Here is a 19,332-nt window from a genome sequence, read left to right on the forward strand (position 1 = left end):
GGGAGTCTGTCCTTCACTTTTGGGTCAAACAATGAACTGCAGTCAAAGGGTGCATTGACAAATCAAGACTCGAAAGGCTCCACAAAATCACGCAGGTGCATCCAGGCATGCCTCCTAATGGAAATGCTTGAACTCACTGCCACTGAGGCACCTTCAGCTGTATGCAAGATGCGCCTTATGGACGAATTTGAAAAAGAGTGAAGGGTAGCCAGCTGAGAAGCCACAGACCACTGAGCCTCAGCAGCAGTGGCCCCTGAAAGGGATTTTGAAAGTTTCTTGATCAAGTTCCTTTGCAGTCTGGCAAAGTGTGCCAAACAGTTCAGTGACCTAAGGGCAAAGGTTGCTGAAGCATACACACGCTTCCCAAATGTGTCCGTTGCCTTAGACTCCCTGTTAAGGGGATGGACATAGGAACTTTGCTCAGCATATTCCTTATTGGTGGCCGCAGCCACTACCACAGCATCCACTGGCACCCCCTTACTCCAGAATTTCTTCCCAATAGGTGGAGCCAGACTCCAATCTGGCCTCTTGGGGATTGGCTCAACTGAATCAGGTTCCTTCCACGCTCACCTAGAGACCAAATCAATGACCTCATCGGCAGGCAGAGTAATCTAACAGGTTGACAGGCCAGCTCCAAAAGTTTCCAGAAATACTGATTCTCTGGGTAAGGGTTGCAGGAGGACAAACAACCTCTCTGCTTAAGGATCCCAAGAATGCCCCCAAATGAGATGTGTTCCAGAGCTGATCGTGGGGAACCTTCATTGAAATCCATATTCTCAGTGACCAACTCTTGCTGGAGTCCAAGTGCCTCCTCTTCCTAGGGACTTCCTTGGTGGGATGTTCTGGTGAAGTATCGGAAGAGATCTTAAAGCCCTGCTGGGTGGTCTGGGGGCCTTGAGCTGGCTGTCTCTATGGCATAGAATGATGTGGCTCTAAGCACAGACACATACGGAAACCAGATGGGAAATCAGAGAGGTTGGATCCAGCCATCCTGCTGGAGAAGACAACACTCTCTTCACTACCTCTAAGGCAGATCGCTCTGGGGAGAAGGAAGACCAAACAACCAGGAAGGCAGGCTTCTGGACCTCTACGCCAAGAGCAATCTCACAGAGGCGGAAGTTGGAGCATAGCTGCTCAATGCCAAGGCTCCGAGGGGCAGAGACAGCTCCGAAAACTTTGAGTCGACTCCAGTGCCTTGGATCAGACAAGTCCGCTTCGGCTCTCAAAGTCACCCAGATCCAAAGCTGTCAGAGCCAGTACACTCAAAGAAAGCTTAGGATCCAGGGACTCAAACAACTGGTCAGATCAGAAAAGCAGCAGCTAAAGATGGTGTGGTAGATGGATGGGCTTCCTGACCCAAGGGGGTAAGGGCCGGAAAAACACCCATCTGTACCTGCACTGAGAGGAATCTCCTAAATTATTTATTTATTTTACATTTGTTTACTGGGAAAGTGAGTGGAAACATGTCCTTTTTCAGCGGATGCCTGGGGAGAAAACCTCCACTTAACATAGTTACTTTAAGTACAATGCACACAAGTACAATTGCACACTTAGTAAACAGATACAGAAAATAAGGGATGTATACAGTTTAAAATACATAAAGATACATTTTAGTCATTGTAAGGTTGCTTTGTACATACACAGACAGGTAGCTCATCAGAACACATGTGATTCAGAGTAAAGTTAAATAGTATTCCCATGTCACAGATTACTGAAAGTATGTAATGACAAGGCTTAAATTAGTCTCCAGAGTAGAAGATAGAGATGCCTGAAAGTTAATAGTTTTCTTCTGTCAAACTCCCGGATAAATGAGATGAGGCCAGGGATGATGACAATGGAATGGCGTCTCTCCAAAAAAAGGAAAGGGAACCCTGGAAGGTACCAGGTCCAATGATGGTGAGTACCTTGTCCTAGGTAAGATCTTCGGATCTGAAGAGCTTGGATCCATAGATGTTTTGGTCAGATCCAAAGAAGAGTGGATCAAAGCTGGCTTCGGATCTGGCTTTGACTTCTTTCTAGGCTGCTTCGAAGATGGGATTGAGCCCCAAAAATGGCTTCACCAAAGGATGAAGGAAGCAAACCTTATAATATTAATTTATTCCTTCTGTCCACTATGGCTCCAGGCCCAAACAGTAAACACAAAGCGTGGGCAGCGGAAAGGGGCAATTTGTGCTCACACTTTTGGCATTTTTTAAAACTGGAAGGCCCTTTATCAGACATACCAGCAACAAAAAGAAAGAAAAAAAATTAAGACGAGACTGTAAAGGAAGAGAATACCAGAAATGGTATCAAAGGCTACACTAATGTGTAACAAAAAGCAGAAAGGGAAAAAAGTAATGAACTATGGTAGTAAAGTATTACACGAAGTGTAAAAGGTAAGAGTAATACAATAAGATTTGAGAGAGAAAACTATGTAAAGAAAACACTTATCGTTAGAAGACTCAAGAGCTCAGGCTGAGCTCAGGCTGACTATGTCTTTTTGCAAAAAGCGGCAAATGAGATCTAAGGTATGTTAGAGGTTGGTGCATTACGGGTACGGGAGAAGCTCGAGAACTTTTTGGTGGCTACAAACTAAAGTAACGACTGAGTCGGATCAAGGATCGGATCCAGCCAAACCCAACAGTTAAGCACAAAATGAAAACTGACATCAGATTAAAGCATTAATGGACCGGGCATACACTGAATATCCAGCTACGGACAAACATGATCAAAAAATGACAAAAAGGAAGTAGATAGCATGTACACAATTTGAACTATACAGCTTGAATTTTCCATAGTTAGGTATATCAGCAGTATTGTCATGTTAATATCTGTATCTCAGGGATGACGCACTCAGCATTAGAGAGAAGACATATGGAATCTGGCAAGACATGCTACGTGCACAGATAAACTATTACTGCAGGATGTGCAAATCCCAAGTAAATGAAAAGTTTGCAGAAGGCTATGAACAGTTAGAAATGTCCTCCTACCACATCGTAGCTAGCTCCAGGTCACCCACCATGAAACAGGAAATGCATAACTGGACTTGCTTGCCATACAACCTAACACCTTACTCATGGGGTGATTTTAATTATCCTATCGACTGGGAAATGCACACAACCACAAACATGCTGGCTCACAGGTTCTTGGATTTTGTCAATGTAAACGCTCTGGATCAGCTAGTCAGCACACCCACAAGAGACTCAAATGTCCTGAACACAGTACTCACCAACAAGGGACAGCACTGCACCCCCCCATGTGATGTCCTCCCCGGTATGAACAGTCCATAAATCAGTCTCATTCAATGTAATTATAAGACCAGATACCCCATCAAGCTCAAAAATGCTTAAGAATTTTTCAGAGACAAATTATCTCTTATAAGTAATGGTATAAGAAGTTTCAAACCCCCCTCAAATGTAGGCAACACTGATTCCTCTGCAGAGATGCACACCAATGCCCTGCATGACAGCTTAAGCAGTTGTGTAAAATTGGGTGTACCTGACTGGATTAAAACCAGGTCTTGTTGAAAACACAAGCCACCCTGGTAGATCACCAGTATAGGCAGACTATACAACAGGAAAAAACTAATGTCCAAAAACAAGAGGGAATTGGCTCAGCAGAGGAAGAAATCCCTCTCTAGTTTCAATAAATCTGAAATCTTGTCACAACCTCCAAAGCTAAATACAAAGCAAAAAACAGCCTCCCTAGTTAAGGATAATCACAAGGCATTCTTTAACTATGTCCGAAATGTAAACGGGAATACCAAGCTATGTGCTGAACTTGTTGCGGATGGCACCACCCATACTCAACAGGAGCAATAACCAACTTGCTAGCTGACAGATTTGAAGCAAACTTCAGCCCTCCTGTCTCCTCCAGCCACCCCAAAAGTTTCCCTGCCACCATTCCTCAGCCTATTATCTCAAGACGGAAGGTCACCTTAGTGCTCTCCAAGGCCAAAAACCAAGAATCAGTGGGACCAAACAACATTCCAGGTTGGCTTTTAAACAACTTAAAACATAACCTAGCAGACCCACTTGGATCCCAGTTTAACCACAGCCTTAGAACTGGCTATGTTCCGGTCGAATGGAGGAGAGCAACAGTAATCCCTCTGCACAAAGTGGGCCCATCAACCGACCATGGAATTACAGGCCCACAAACTTGACTACCCACATCTGCAAGGCCTTGATAAAAAAATCATTATGGACCTTATTAACAAGGACATGGGTAATCTCCAAACTCTGGACCCAATCCAGTTTGGCTTCAGTAAAGGTAAATCATACCTGTTAAATAAGGTTGACTTCTTCGAGAAAGTCACCAAGGCCCTGGATGAGGGAAAGATGATGCATACTGCTTATCTTGTCCTAGCCAAGGCATTTGACAAAATCCCCCACTCAGGTGTTATAGAAAAACTTTCCAAATTGGGAATTAACCCTTACACTACCAGATGGGTAGCAAGCTGGCTCACCGAAAGGACACAACTGTCAAGGTGGGTGACTTCACCTCTAGCAAAAGACCAGTCACCAGTGGAGTACCACAGGGTTCTGTGGTGGGTCTCTTAGTGTTTTGGAATTTATTTCTCAGACGTCCAGGCAAACTCGGATGGCCTGTAGCTGACCAAGTTCGCTGATGATTGGAAGCAATCATTTGAGTCCCCCAGCACTGTTAACATACTGCAGACAGGGTTAACGCAGACAAATGACTGGTGCCAAAGACACGGACTAAAGCTAAATGCAAACAAAAAAGCAGTTGTTCCTTTGGGAAAGCTGACATATTCCTGTTAATTACATTATAGACAGCACCCCTAAGTACAGACTCAGTGGAATATGATCCGAGTACTCATGTTGATAGCAATCTGAACTTTGACTTCCAAAGTAGTAGTAGCTGTGTGGCACCATCATATAAGTAAAAGCATCTCATCTAGATCTAAGGATGTGATAGTTCCATTACACTCGGCCCTCATCAGACCAATAACTTGGTATAGAGATTTTCAACCTTTTTCATCTCGTGGCACACACAAACTAATTGCAAAAATCTTGCGACACACCAAAAAATATATTATATTTTTGCCTGAAAAAAAGAGGTAGAATTTTGATTGATTTAGAAAATCTTTTCTCAATTTTGCTTGCATTTAATATTTAATGAGATATCTGAGTTTGACGTTGTTTTAGAATGCCTTTTGCGTGAGGCTGAATTTTGGACAGGCATACTTAAATCATCTTCCATGGTTTCCAGCCGCAATCTACTTTTTGTTCTAATTATTATTCATTGCAAAAAAGCTTGATTTGCACAAATATGACAAGGAGAAAGAAAAGTGCTTCTACTGCTTTTTTTGTAATATTGGGAAATTCACTTTTAAGAGATAACCAAAATGAAGTAGTATCTGCTGAATGTTTAAGTTTTAATCCTCTGTCATTTACCTGTTAGCTCGTCCTCTGCTGTAACATAAATTTGCCAATTTGCACGCACTTAAGATAAACGGATATCTTATCCAATTCAAGGATGATACGTCAACTGAAGGAAAATATTTTTCAGTATTTACACTAAGTAATCAAAGTTTGTAACATTAGATTTAGAAGAGTTCCATCCAGTTTCCACCTTTTCATTAGCTCAAACATTTTCTACTGCCTTTTCTCATCTGATTGATTCTTAGCAAAGCATTAGTTTTTCTTTGAAGGCATTCATTTTGTTGGTGGAAGTAAGAATATTTTCCCAATATCCTTGCACACTTTTATTAAGTGTGTTCAAAGACTGAAAGAAATCAGAAAGAAATGCAACCTTATTGCATAAAAGCTCATCACTGAGGAAATCAGCTAACTGATATTGTTCAGTTGTCAAAAACATTACAACTTCCTCTTTTAGTTCACAAAATCTTAACAGAACTTGATAATGAGATAACCAGCTGACTTATTTTTATTTAATTTTACATTTGTTTACTGGGAAAGTCCGACTGAAACAGGTGCCTTTTCAGTGGAGGCCCGGGTAGAAAAGCTCCAGTTACAAGCATGTCAACATATACTAGCATACATACAGTTCCAGTTACAGACATTTCACCAGTATAACAAACATGCATGATACCATATTGATGACAAATAATGCAAAAGAAGATATGCATTTCAATTCACGGAAAAAAGTCCCATCATAGCTCATACTGCTACAGTTGCAATTGAAATAATTGAGAGGTTTATACACATATGCAGTTGATACAGGTGTGACTGAAATGATAGAGGGTTATAAACTTATCAGATGAGGTTACTACATCCTGTTATTTAAATGAAGAGGGTAGAAGATTGTTTGGGAAATCAGGAAGGCCTAATCGGGAGTAACAAGAACATAAACAGGTGTCCACTAGGAGTGATATAAGGAGCTTTTTGAATTGCGAAAGAGAGCCGTTAGATGTTATTGGGGTCGGCAGCTTATTCCAAATTTTAGGAATATAGTTAGAGAAATTTCCCAGCTGAGTTGTTGGCTTTGGTGTTGGTTACTGGAGTGAAGAGATCATGCTGAGATATATGGTTGAATGAGTGTTTGGAGAGAAGGGGTTTTTATCAGGTTGGTGGAGAATTATGTGGGCAAAGGTTGGTTGATTAAAGTGTAGAAGCTGTGGGAATTTGAAACAGTTAAGCTGTTTTAGTGCTGTACAGTGATGTGATCTATGTAAAGCTCCAGTGGCAAATATTGCTATTTTATTATAGCAAGATTCCAGTTGGTTTAGGTCCATTTTGTGGAGATTGGTTAATACTGGGGAGGCATAGAGAAGAGTTAATAGGAGGCATGTGTGGGCTATGGTAACTTTTGTGTTATTTGTAAGAAGTTGTTTGTGTCTATATAGGAGACCTATTTTCTTGCAAACCTTTTTGATGGTTTGGGCTATGTGAATATTGAACTTCAGGTTATCAATTTTTACCATGAGCAGTTTAGTGTGAGTGCTTGGGGTAATCAGTTTTGTTCCTAGAGAAGATATTAAATGACTGGGAAGATGAGGGGAATCTGCTTGGGCTAAAAAGGAGCTTAGTTCTGTTGGGATTTAGAATTAGCTGGGAGTTAAGTGAGCCAGGTTTCTACTGACAAAAAAGGAATCTTGGGTTTTGGTGTGAAGGTTTTCCAGTGTGGGGGCAGCACATATTAGGGTGGAGTCAGTGTATCCGTATTGTACTACAGTGGCTTGTGGTGCTGGAGGTCCTGAGGTGGTTAATGAATAGAGACACTAGTAGTAGTCCAAGGATCGAGCCTTGTGGAACTCCCTAAGGAGACTGGAAGAAAAGGAGAGTGTTGATGTTGCATTGGATGGCTTGCAGTCATCTTGTTAGACAGCTTTCAAATCATGTAATAGTGGAATTGCTGAGGCTTAGAGTGGAGAGAATATTGATGAATTTATTGTGCTTGACCAAGTCAGAGGCCTTGAATACACCTAAAAATATGGCTGATAACCACCATAGAAACAACGGAGAATTTGTAACAGTGTTAATAAAGGATAGTAGTGCTGTCATGGTGCTGTGAAAGGGACGGAAGCTGTGTTGAGTGTTTGACAGTAATTTGTGTGTGAGAAGGCAGTCCATTAGTTGCGTGTGCATGACTTTCTAGCATTTTGGATAAGGGAGATAGAATGGCAACTGGACAATAACTGGTGAATTCAGTGGAATTAGCTCCCTTGTGTAGTGGTAGAATGTGTGAGGTTTTCCATATTACGGATACCTGGCTTTCAGATATTGAATGGAGTATGGTTACTGGGTAGGTTATTGCTTCAGTTGCACTTTGTAGAAATTCTAATGGAAGGTTGTCAGTGGCTAGAGTTGTTGGTTTACGTTTTTGTAGTAGTTTTTTTTACAGTTATAGATACCGGGTGTAGGTTGAAGTGGGAAGTGAAGTCTTGGGATTTGGTGCTGTACTGGGGGGCAAGAGCGGTAGGGTTACTGTCAAAGCCTTGACAGTATGCTAAAGATTGGATAGTTTGGTGAAGAATTTATTAAATTAGGTTGCAATATTATCAGTTTTGTTGGTTGTTGGGGCAAGGGTGGTGGATTTACTTGGTTGAAGTATGTTATCAACTGCAGCCCAGAATTAAGGGGGGTTTTTGTACGTTTACTTTAATGTTTTTGTAATAGTTGATTTTGTCCAATTTTTATTTTTTTTGTTTTATCCCGGAGTTCTAGATATGTTTGCTCAGTTATGTGTTTTTTTTTTTTTTTTTTTTTTTTTTAATTGTTGCCAGGCTTTGTCTCTAGCCTTGAGTAGGGATCTACATTCTTTAGTTAGCCAGGGTGCATTATTTAGATTTTACTCTGATAGTTCTAGGGGGAGAAAGTACAGTTGTGTACACTTACCAAAAATGTAGATGTTCGAGTATATTCACTGTTGCAGTCATCACATTTGGGTTAACTGCTTGCAGTAGCCCTCAGTCGGCCTGATTATCAAAGTCTAGGATCCTGCATCAGTTGCTGTCTCGTCTACCATGACGTCAGGTAGTCAGGGGTATTAAAGCATGCAGCAGATGCCATTACATCAGTTTTTCTTGCCTCAGATGTCAGGTACCCCCATAATGGGAAGCAAATTATATACAAGGTTACACCTCCAACAAAAAAGCAAATACACCAAAACGCTTTAAGCATATTAAACAAGAATAAAGGTATAGTCAATAGAAGTCAGGGGGCTGGAGGGAGGGTAACCAGGACTGCAACAGTGAATACACTCGAACATCTGCATTTATGGTAAGTGTACACAACTGTACTATGTTCTTCGTGTTTCACTGTTGCAGTCATCACATTTAGGTTCATAAGTTGGTACTAGGCTATCGGCCCTAGGGCCTATAGAAGCCTAGCCATAACAATTCCCTGGCTCTTTCTTCCCACACTATTTACATTTGGGTAAATTCCCAAAGCGCAGGATGGGAGGAGGAAATTAGAAAGCATTAGGATTAGCAAGAAGGCCCTGCAAGACTGCAGTGGCAAAACCAGCTCTGGATTTACAAAAAAATTGGCAAGTGGTAATGCTTGGTGAAGGTATGTACAGAACTCCAGGTAGCAGCTTCTAGGATGTCCCTGATAGGAACACATCTGAGAAAGGATGCAGGAGTAGATGCAGCCCTGGTTGAATGTGGTCTAATCCCCTGTGGGGTAGGTGTTCCATGGTGCTTATAGCAGAAATGAATGCAGTGGCCTATCCACTTAGAAATGGTTTGCTTTGAAATGGCTTCCCCTCTGCCCCTGCAGCAAATGCAACCAGCAGTTCAGATTTCCTGAGAGGTTTAGTCCTGTCCAAGTAAAATCTAAGTTGTCTGTGGCACGTCCAATGAGTGCAGTATTTGTTCCCCCTTGTTCTGTGGATTAGAAAAGAAGGTAGGCAAATGAATGGACTGATTAAGGGCCACAATGGATACCACCTTGGGCATGAAGGAGGGATTGGTCCTCAGGGATACCCTGTCCATATGAAAGATGATGAAAGGCTCCACTGCCATGATGGCCTGTAATTCAGACACTCCAAGAAAGGAATTTCAACTCTGCATTTGCAGCTGGCTCAAAGGGAGGTAGAGCGAGTTTTTCCAATACGAAGTTGAGGTCCCAGGCTGGAGTAGGGGCTCTCCTGGGTGGTCTTAAGTTTTGGCCCCTCTGAGGAAAGTACAGTTTTGTACCTACCATAAATGTAGATGTTCGAAGATCCACATTGCTGCAGTCCTTACACTTGGGTAGTCCGCTGTCCTCGGTCGGCCCGAATATCAAAGTATAAGGCTGACGTCGGTCAAGGCGCATTTGACTGACATCAGGACGTCAGGGTACAAATGCGCATGACCGACGTCATATCCTCAGTCTTTTCTTGCCCCAGATGTCAGAAGACCCTAAAAATAAAGGTCAAAACCAAAAGACAGCAAACAAACAACCAACCATCCTAGCACTAAAAATATGTACAATATATACAATATACAACATATTGACAACCCAACCCACACAACCGCCATTAACTACAGAGGGGAAGGAGGGAGGGTAAATTGGACTGCAGCAATGTGGATCTTCGAACATCTACATTTATGGTAGGTACAAAACTGTACTATGTTCTTCATCTCACATTGCTGCAGTCCTTACACTTGGGTAGAATCCCAAAGCAGAGGTAAGGGAGGATGGCCAAACTATAAGGAAGCAGGAGCTGCCAAAATGCCCTGCAAAACAGCAGTGGCAAAACCAGCCCTGGATTTAGAGTAAAGTGGTAGGTGATAATGCCTAGAGAAAGTATGCACTGAACTCCAAGTAGCTGCCTCCAAAATATCCTTAGTTGCCACCCCTCAAAAAGCTGTCAAGTGGCAGTAGCCCTAGTGGAATGAGGCCTAATCCCAGCTGGAATCTCCTTGCCATGATGGGAATAACAGAAAGCAATGCAAAACCCAATCCACTTAGAAATAGTTTGTTTTGACACAGGCTTGCCCTGAGAACTCAAAGCAAAAGAAACAAATAACTGCTGAGACTGCCTGAACCCTTTAGTTCTGTCCAAATAATATCGCAACTGCCTGTGTACATCTAAAGTGTGCAAAATCTTTTCCCCTTTATTTTGGGGATTTGCATAAAAAGTAGGCAAATGAATAGTTTGGTTTAAAGCCACACTAGAAACCACTTTAGGCATAAAGGAAGGATTAGTGCGTAAAGATACCCTATCCTTATGGAAAATTAAGAAAGGCTCAACCGCCATAAGGGCCTGCAACTCAGAAACCCTTCTTGCAGAGGTAATAGCCAACAAAAAGCAGTCTTCCATGATAAAAACTTTAATTCAGTAGTAGCTGCAGGCTCAAAAGGTTGTAGAGTGAGTTTCTCCAACACAAAATTGAGATCCCAAGCAGGAGTAGGAGCTCTTCGGGGGTCTTACATTCTTTGCCCCTCTAAGAAATTGCTTGAACAAAGGATGAGAAAACAATGGTGGGTCACAATCATAGTGAGCCGAAATTGCTGCAGCATGAACCTTAATAGAAGAGAAGGACAAACCTTTGTCCAGTAACTCAGTAAGATATTGAAGAGCCACACTTAAATTAGGCTCAGAAACATCAAAATCCTTTGCTGCACTCCAAAATAAAAATCTCTTCCATTTATCTGCGTACACTTTCCTTGTACTAGGCCTTCTAGCCTCCAAAATAACATTCAAAACTTGCTGTGGAAGTGGAGGCCCACTATGGTTCAAAACAGAATATGCCAGGCTGTTAGGTGCAGTGAGTGAAGCTTGACATTGAGCAAATGACTGTCCTCCTGAGACAACAGGTGTAGAATCGAAGGCAAAGGCCATGGAGGCTTCCATACCAGGCTTCTCAGTAATGGGTACCAATGCTGTCGAGGCCAATCTGGAGCTATCAAAATCATCCTTGGCTTGTCTTGTCTGGCCTTTAGTAGTACCTTTGGGAGGAGAGGCAGAGGCGGAAAGGCATACACATGAAGATTGCTCCAATTGAAAGAAAGAGCATCCACTTTCCAAGCTGTGGGATGAAACCTTTTTGTGCAAAACTTTGGCAGCTGGTGGTTTAGTGGAGAAGCAAACAGATCTATGTCTGGAGTTCCCCATGACACTGTCAATTTCTGAAATACATGAGGATCCAATTTCCACTCGTGGGGATCCATAATTTGTCTGCTCAACACATCTGCTAAGGAGTTCTGTGCTCCCGGCAGAAACCTTGCCTGAAGATTTAGCTGTAAACTGAGAGCAGTCTCCCACAAAATCATTGCTTGCCTGCATAGAGGATAAGAATGTGTTCCGCCTTGCTTGTTGATGTACCACATGACAGTTGTGTTGTCTGTTAGAATCAACACCTGCCCTGGAAGAAGTAAATCCTTGAAAGCTATTAATGCAAACTGGACTGCTAACATCTCTTTCAAGTTGATATGTAGATGTTGTAGTCTGGCAGGCCACTTGTCTTGTATCCACTTTCCATTCAGATGAGCTCCCCAAGCTTTGTCTGAGGCATCTGTCGTTAGAATCTGACTCGCCTCTGGCCGGGTCACAGAGAGTCCCTTGTTTAGGTGACATTCCTGAGCCCACCACAACAATTCCTTTTGAATGCAAGGTATTATTTGAATGACAGTGTCCAAATCCTGGCAGTGCTGTGTCCATACATTTTGAGATACCATTGTAGCTTCCTCATATGCAGTTTGGCATTGGGAAGCACCAGAATACAAGATGCCATGAACCCCAAGGCTTGAAGGACTGTCCTTGCAGTCAGCCTGGACTGATGAGACAACTGATGAAAGTAAAGGGAAAGATTCTTTTGTTTGTCCGGGGTCAAAAAGGCCATCTGGGATGCTGTATTCAGTCTCACACCCAGAAAGCACATGTCCTGAGAGGGTACTAGACTGGACTTTATTTCGTTCACAGAATACCCCAGGCATCTTAGCACTGCTATCACATAATCCAAATGATGAAGAAGCTCGTCCCTTCCTTGAGCCAGAATTAGGCAATCGTCCAAATAAGGATAGATCTGTATTCCTTTTAACCTGAGGAAAGCTATCACTGGAGCCAGAACTTTCGTGAACACTCTGGGCGCAGTAGATAAGCCAAAGGGCAATGCAGAGAACTGATAATGAGAAGTCCCAGCTCGAAAACGCAGATACTTCCTGCAACTCAGTCTGATAGGAACATGAAGATAAGCCTCCTTGAGATCCAAAGTTACCATCCAATGATCTTTGCCCAGCAGAGGTAAAAGCTGCTGTAACGTCAACATTTTGAACTTGGGAATGTCCAGATAAGTGTTGAGGATAGATAAGTCCAAAATTGGTCTCCACGTGTTCCCTTTCTTTGGTACTAGGAACAGGCGAGAATAAAATCCTAGGCCCACTTCTGGCATAGGGACCGGTTGTATGGCCCCTATTTGGAGTAACAGAGAAATTTGCTTGTGAGCCTCTATTCTTTGTTGAGGAGGAACGTCTGGCATGCCTTTGAAAGGAGGCAAGGTATGGAAATAAAACCTGTAACCGTGGTGTATGATATCCAATACCCATCTGTCTTGGGTAATTAAACTCCAATTTTCTTTGAAAAGTGCCAACCTTCCTCCCAAAGGTGCTGCCAGACGAGAAGGCTCTGGCAGCTGAAAAGGTAGGTCATTGGGTCTGTTTACGAAAGGACTGACCCCTGCCCTCACCAAGACTGTGCAGGAGAACTCCTGTTCTAGGCCTGAAAGAGCCCTGAGCTCTGCCCCTACCACATCTAGATCTACCCCTAGACTGGGAATCATAAGAAGGATACGTCCACCCTTTAGTAGGCCAATTTCTACTAAACTTTGGAGGCTGAACCTGCAAAAATCTTTAACAGTCTGCATAGACTTAGCCTTGTCTTCCATTTTCTTTAAAACTGCCTCAACAGGAGAACCAAACAACACATCAGATTGTAAAGGAGCATCTAAAATCCTTGTTTTAACATGGTCAGATAAATTCTGATCCCTCAGCCAGGCGTGCCTGCGAAGAACTGACCCAGTGGCAGCCACCCTAGACGAGGCCTGTACAGCATCAAAACCACATTGCAAAGAATGCTTACCCACCTGTTCAGAAACATGTACTAAATCTTGTAACTCTTTACAATCAATACCTTCCGCCAGAGCATCAACTTTAGACTTCAATTGTGAAAGGAGATAGTTTTGGTATTTCAACATGTGAAACTGGCAATTCAAAGCCCTCATAGCTAGAGTGGAAGAAGTATAAACTTTCTTTCCCCATCTATCCAAGGCCCTGGCCTCTTTATCTGTAGGAACCGGATTCTTGACAACAGAAGCCTTAACACCTTTAGGCCCCTGACTAACAGTTTCTGGGTCCGCCCTAGGACTCTTAAAAAGATACTTATGAGCCTCAGGCACCCTGTAATACCTATCCGGTTTAACAGGAGCAGGAGGCAAAGAATCAGGATTAAGAGAAGCCTCTGTAAAAACATCTTCCACCACATCCAAAACAGGAGGTATAGCCAAAGGCCTATGCTGGGGTAAAAAAAAATTCCCTAAGCCTTTTCCTGGAATCAGAGAAGTCCTGACCTTCCCACTTAAAATGCTCCCTCATGGAATGAAGAGTTTCTGAAAAAGAAAAATCCTCAGGAGGAGAAGCAGAAGGAGTAGAATCATCCACATCAGAATCAGAATAAGGGGAATACTCCTGCAAGTCTTCAGCCGAAGACTCTGAAACATCCGAAGCCTGCTCAAAACTCCCTAGCTCAGGCTCCACCCTAGGTCTCTTATCAGGAGGGGGCAAAGAACCCCTAATCAAAGTAATCAAATCTTCTGCCATTTTAAGCATATGCTTCTTGGGCACAGTTCCTGAAGAACTAGGGGTGACACCAACTGAAGCTAAACCTGGCCTGCCTCTGGGAGAAGCCTTGGAAAAGTACAGTTTTGTACCTACCATAAATGTAGATGTCCGAATTGGATAGCATCTGCAGTCATAACAACTGGGTTGTCCTGTCGTCAGGCAGCCCTTCAGTCGGCCGGATTCCAAAGTCCGGGTCCGGCTTCGGCTGATGTCGCACTTCACCCGACGTCATCTCTGTTGGTCTTCGGGTATAAAAGCATCAGCCGACGCCATTTTCTTCAGTGTTTCTTGCCCCAGATGCCAGAAGCCCTATAGAAGGCTAAAAATTTTGGATAGATGCCAATGTTTCCAAAAGATAGAGGTAAACACAAAAATAAGCATGTATGTACATAAATACAAACAAATACACCATGAAAGAAATCCCCCCACTAGCTAGCTATTAGAAGGGTAAACACCCTAGGAGTACCACAGAGGGGAAGGAGGGAGGGTAATCCTGACTGCAGATGCTATCCAATTCGGACATCTACATTTATGGTAGGTACAAAACTGTACTATGTCCTTCATGGATGCATCTGCAGTCATAACAACTGGGTAGAATACCATAGCCAACTAGGGGAGGAGGATAAAAAATAAATTATGGTGTGTTTAGGATCCCTTGCAGAACAGCAGTGGCAAACCCTGCTCGGGATCTGGAATATAGAGGTAAATTATAATGCTTGGCAAATGTATGCACGGAGGTCCAAGTAGCCGCCTCAATAATGTCTTTGGTAGCCACTCCTCGTAAGAAGGCTGTGGTAGTGGCTGTTGCCCTTGTAGAATGAGGTCTTATGTTCTGTGGAATTGGCTTTCCATGGAAGGAGTAGCAGAATCGTATGCAATTTCCTATCCATTTGGAGATTGTCTGTTTGGAAATAGCTTTTCCTTCCCTTCCTGTTGCATAGGCTACGAAAGTTGGTCAGTCTTTCTGCTATTTTTGTTCTGTCCAAGTAGTAGCGTAGCTGTCTATGTACATCCAAGGTATGCAGTATTCTTTCCCTCTGTTTTGTGGGTTGGGAAAGAAGGTAGGCAGGTGGATTGCCTGGTTTAAAGACACTCTGGATACCACCTTAGGCATAAATGTAGGATTAGTCCTCATGGACACTATCTTGGTGGAAGATTAGAAAGGGTTGCACTGCCATTAAGGCCTGTAGTTCTGAAACCCTCCTTGCTGAAGTAATTGCCAGTAGGAAAGCAGTTTTCCATGACAGGTGTTGTAGGTCTGCTGTTGCTGCTGGTTCAAAAGGTGATAGTGTCAATTTTTCTAGCACAAAGTTCAAGTCCCAAGCTGGCAATGGTGGTTTCCTTGGAGGTTTTACATTCTTGATTCCTCTGAGGAACTGCCTGAGCAAAGGGTGTGAAAAAACAGGTGGATCAAAGCTGTATTCTGCTGAAATAGCTGATGCATGAATCTTGATGGAGGAGTAGGACAGGCCTGAATGAAGTAGATCGGCCAGGTACTCCAGAATGTTAGGCATATCTATGTTTGATACATCTTTTCCTCTTTCAGAACTCCAAATGACAAACCTTTTCCATTTCCCAGCATAATTCCTTCTAGTTGAAGGCCTGCGTGCTTCAAGAATAATGTCTTTAACTCTTTGTGAAAGTTCTGTATTAGCAGCTGCTATGTGATGTTCCATGCAGTCAGTTGCAGCGTTTTTAGGTTTGGATGCATGGTGCTGAAGTTGTTCTGAGTTAGCATCAAAGGCATCAGGGGAATTGGCCACATATTGTTCCGAGACATGCTCCTCAGTAGTGGGTACCAATGCTGTCTTGGCCAGTTTGGAGCTATCAGGATTATCCTTGGACGTTCCTCCTTGATTTTTAGTAGTACTTTGTGTATCAAGGGAAGAGGTGGGAATGCATATGCTGTTAGGCCTTTCCAGCTGAAGGAGAGCGAGTCCACTTTCCATGCTAGTGGGTGGAATGTCCTTGTGCAGAATTTTTTGAGCTGGTGATTGATAGGTGATGCGAATAGGTCTATCTGAGGCATTCCCCATTTTTCGAGATGGTCTTGAAGATATCCGGGTGCAGCTGCCATTCGTGGGCATCCGATGTGGTCCTGCTTAACATATCTGCTAGAGAGTTTTCTTTTCCTGGCACAGATATTGCCTGTAACTGGATGTTGTAGCTGAGTGCCAGGGTCCACAGCTCCAAAGTCATTCTGCATAGGGGGTAAGAATGAGTGCCTCCCTGTTTGTTGATGTACCACATGACTGTGGTGTTGTCTGTCCTTATCATCAAGTGGTCCTCCTTGAGAAATGGTCTGAACTTTTGGATTGCCAGTTTTACTGCCAGCATTTCTTTTAGGTTGATGTGCAGGTGAAGTTGGTCCTGTGTCCACAATCCTTGTACGCATTTGTCCAGCATATGCGTCCCCCATCCTAGGTCTGAAGCATCTGTTGTGATGATCTGGCTTGCTTGACCCTTGCGAAAGGGCAGGCCTGGGTTTGACTGGCATGCCTGAGCCCACCATAGGAACTCCTGTTTTAAGCATGGTATTAGTGGGATTTCCGTTTCTAGGCTGTGTCTGTGTTGGGACCATAAATTCTTTAGGTACCACTGTAGTTTTCTCATATGTAGTCTGGCAAATGGAACCAAGATTATGCATGATGCCATGAAACCCAAGGCCTGCAGTACCTTTCTTGCTGTTAACTTGTTCAGTTTTGTTAGTGCCAAGAAGTAAAGAGGGAGTTCTTTTTGTTTTTCTGTAGTTAGGAATGCCATTTGTCTTACTGTGTCCAATTCCGCTCCCAGGAAAGTCCTTGTCTGGGATGGTATCAGTCTTGACTTTTGTAAATTGACTGTGTATCCCAGTGCTTGAAGCAAGTAAATGACCCTTTGTAAATCTGTTGTCAGCTTGCTTTTGTTGTCTCCTTGTATCAGGCAGTCGTCCAGGTATGGATAAATTTGAATTCCCTGTAGTCTGCAATGGGCGATTACTGATGCCAGGCATTTTGTGAATACTCTGGGCAGTAGATAAGCCAAAGGGCAATGCTGAGAATTGATAGTGCTCTGATCCTGCAAGAAATCTGAGGTATCTTCTGCAGATTGGTCGAATGGGGACGTGCAGGTATGCCTCCTTGAGATCTAGAGTTACCAGCCAACACTCCTTGCCCAGCATGGGAAGAAGTTGCTGTAGGGTCAGCATTTTGAATTTTGGGACAATGATGTAAGTATTCAGGGTGGACAGGTCTAGAATTGGTCTCCAACTTTTTCCTTTCTTGGAACTAGGAATAGTCTGGAGTAGAACCCCTTTCCTTGTTCTGCTGTTGGCACTCTTTCCACAGCTCTCATGTTTGCTAACTCCATTATCTGTTGTAGAGCCTCTGTCTTTTGATTTGGAGGTAGATTTGGCATTCCTCTTTTGTCTGGTAAAGTGTGGAAGTGGAACCGGTAACCTTGATCTATGGTTCGTAAAATCCACTTGTCCTTTGTTATGTGGTGCCAGTTTTTTGAAAATAAGGTTAGCTTTCCGCCTAGAGGAGCTGCTATTTGTTCCCTGGTAGGCGGGTTTAGGATTAAGTCACTGTGGTTGTGTTGATGTAGTGGCAGGTGTGGAGTCTGTGCCTCTGTTGTTACCTTGCGACTGTCGTCCTCTGTAGGCACCTCCTCTAGATTGGTTTCTGCCTCTGGAACGTCTATTCCTGCCCCTTTGAGGTCTTGTGGAGTCAGGAAAGGACCAATTTTTGGCAGGCCAGTTCCTGCTAAACCTTGGGGGTTGAACCTGCAAGAAATCTTTAACTGTCTGGACTGATTTTGCCTTTTCTTCCATTTTCTTCATAACCTGCTGGGCAGGTGTACCAAACAAACTTGTTTTATCCATAGGAGCATCTAGCAATTTAGATTTAACATGATCCGGTAAAGCTTGCTCCTTTAGCCATGCATGCCTTCTAATTACAGTGCCAGTCATGGCTGATCTAAATGAAGCCTCCAGTGCATCATAGCCACATTTTAAAGAATGGTTACTAACTTGCTGTATGTTATTTACCATTTCTAATACATATTTCTTATCAAGAGATTCATCAGTGGTTAGTTTTTAGTTAACTGATCAAGCATAAACTCTTGGTATTGTATCATGTGAAACTGACAGTTTAAAGCTCTAGCTGAGAGAGTGGCTGAAGTGTAAACCTTTTACCCCATCTGTCTAATGACCTTGCTTCCCTTTCAGAAGGAACAGGGTTTTAGCTATGGTTGCTACTGCCTTGGGACCCTGGGAAATAGTTTGGGGTCTGCAAGAGGGGCCTTGTAAAGGTGGTGATGAGTATCTGGCACCCTGTAAAATCTGTCAGGTTTGGCAGGGGCTGGGGTAAAGAATCTGGAGCGGAGCAGACATCATTGAAAGCATCATCCACCACAGACAGAACAGGAGGTATAGCTAAGGGCCTGTGCTCTGGAAGGTGCAAAAGGTCCTAAGTCTTTTCCTGGAGTCTGAAAAATCCTGTTGCTGCCATTGGAACTGTTCTCGGATGGCATGCAAGGTTTCGGCAAAGGAGAATTCTTCTGGTGGGGAAGCAGCTGGAATGGATTCTTCAGCATCAGAATCTTCAAAATTGGAGAAAGGAGCCTCTGGCTGGTCAGTTATGTCTGATTCATCAGCAGAATCATCAGAGGACACTGGCTCATGGGGCTCTGCCCTAGGTCTCTTCTCTGGGGGCTGAGAGGCCCTGTCTGGGTGAGATTGAGATCCTCTAATTAATGAAATTAAATCTTCTGCCAAAGTAAGCATTTGAGAACTGGAAGAGGGCCTGGTTGAGGGGTTTAACAGGCACTGTTCTAGTAGTCTTGGCTGCTTTAGCTCTGGCGAAGGCCTTAATGGACATGGCTGCTGGAGGCCTAGCAGCACCACGTGCTGGGGTAGAGACATCCAAGGGAATGGTGTCTGATAAGTCAGTGGTAAGCACCGTAGTGGGTAAAATTTCTGAGGCCGATTCAAGAGTGTTAGCAGGGAACTCAGTTGTAGAGATAGATTCAGCTGTATTTTGATCAGTTTTCTCGGTTTCGCGAAACCGAGACACTCGCGTTTGCTTAACCATGGTTTCGCGAAACCGCGGACCGCGAGTGTCGG

General features: G+C 43.3%; 1 protein-coding gene across 1 annotated transcript in view; it reads right to left on the minus strand.

The window, feature by feature from the left end:
- Nucleotides 1–19,332, minus strand: part of SREK1 (splicing regulatory glutamic acid and lysine rich protein 1) — a 1,533,788-nt gene that overhangs the window by 356,847 nt on the left and 1,157,609 nt on the right. The gene's annotated exons all lie outside the window — the stretch shown is intronic.

Source organism: Protopterus annectens, chromosome 2.part1 (genome assembly GCF_019279795.1).
Source record: "Protopterus annectens isolate FY-2018-M chromosome 2.part1, PAN1.0, whole genome shotgun sequence".
Taxonomy (NCBI): domain Eukaryota; kingdom Metazoa; phylum Chordata; order Ceratodontiformes; family Protopteridae; genus Protopterus; species Protopterus annectens.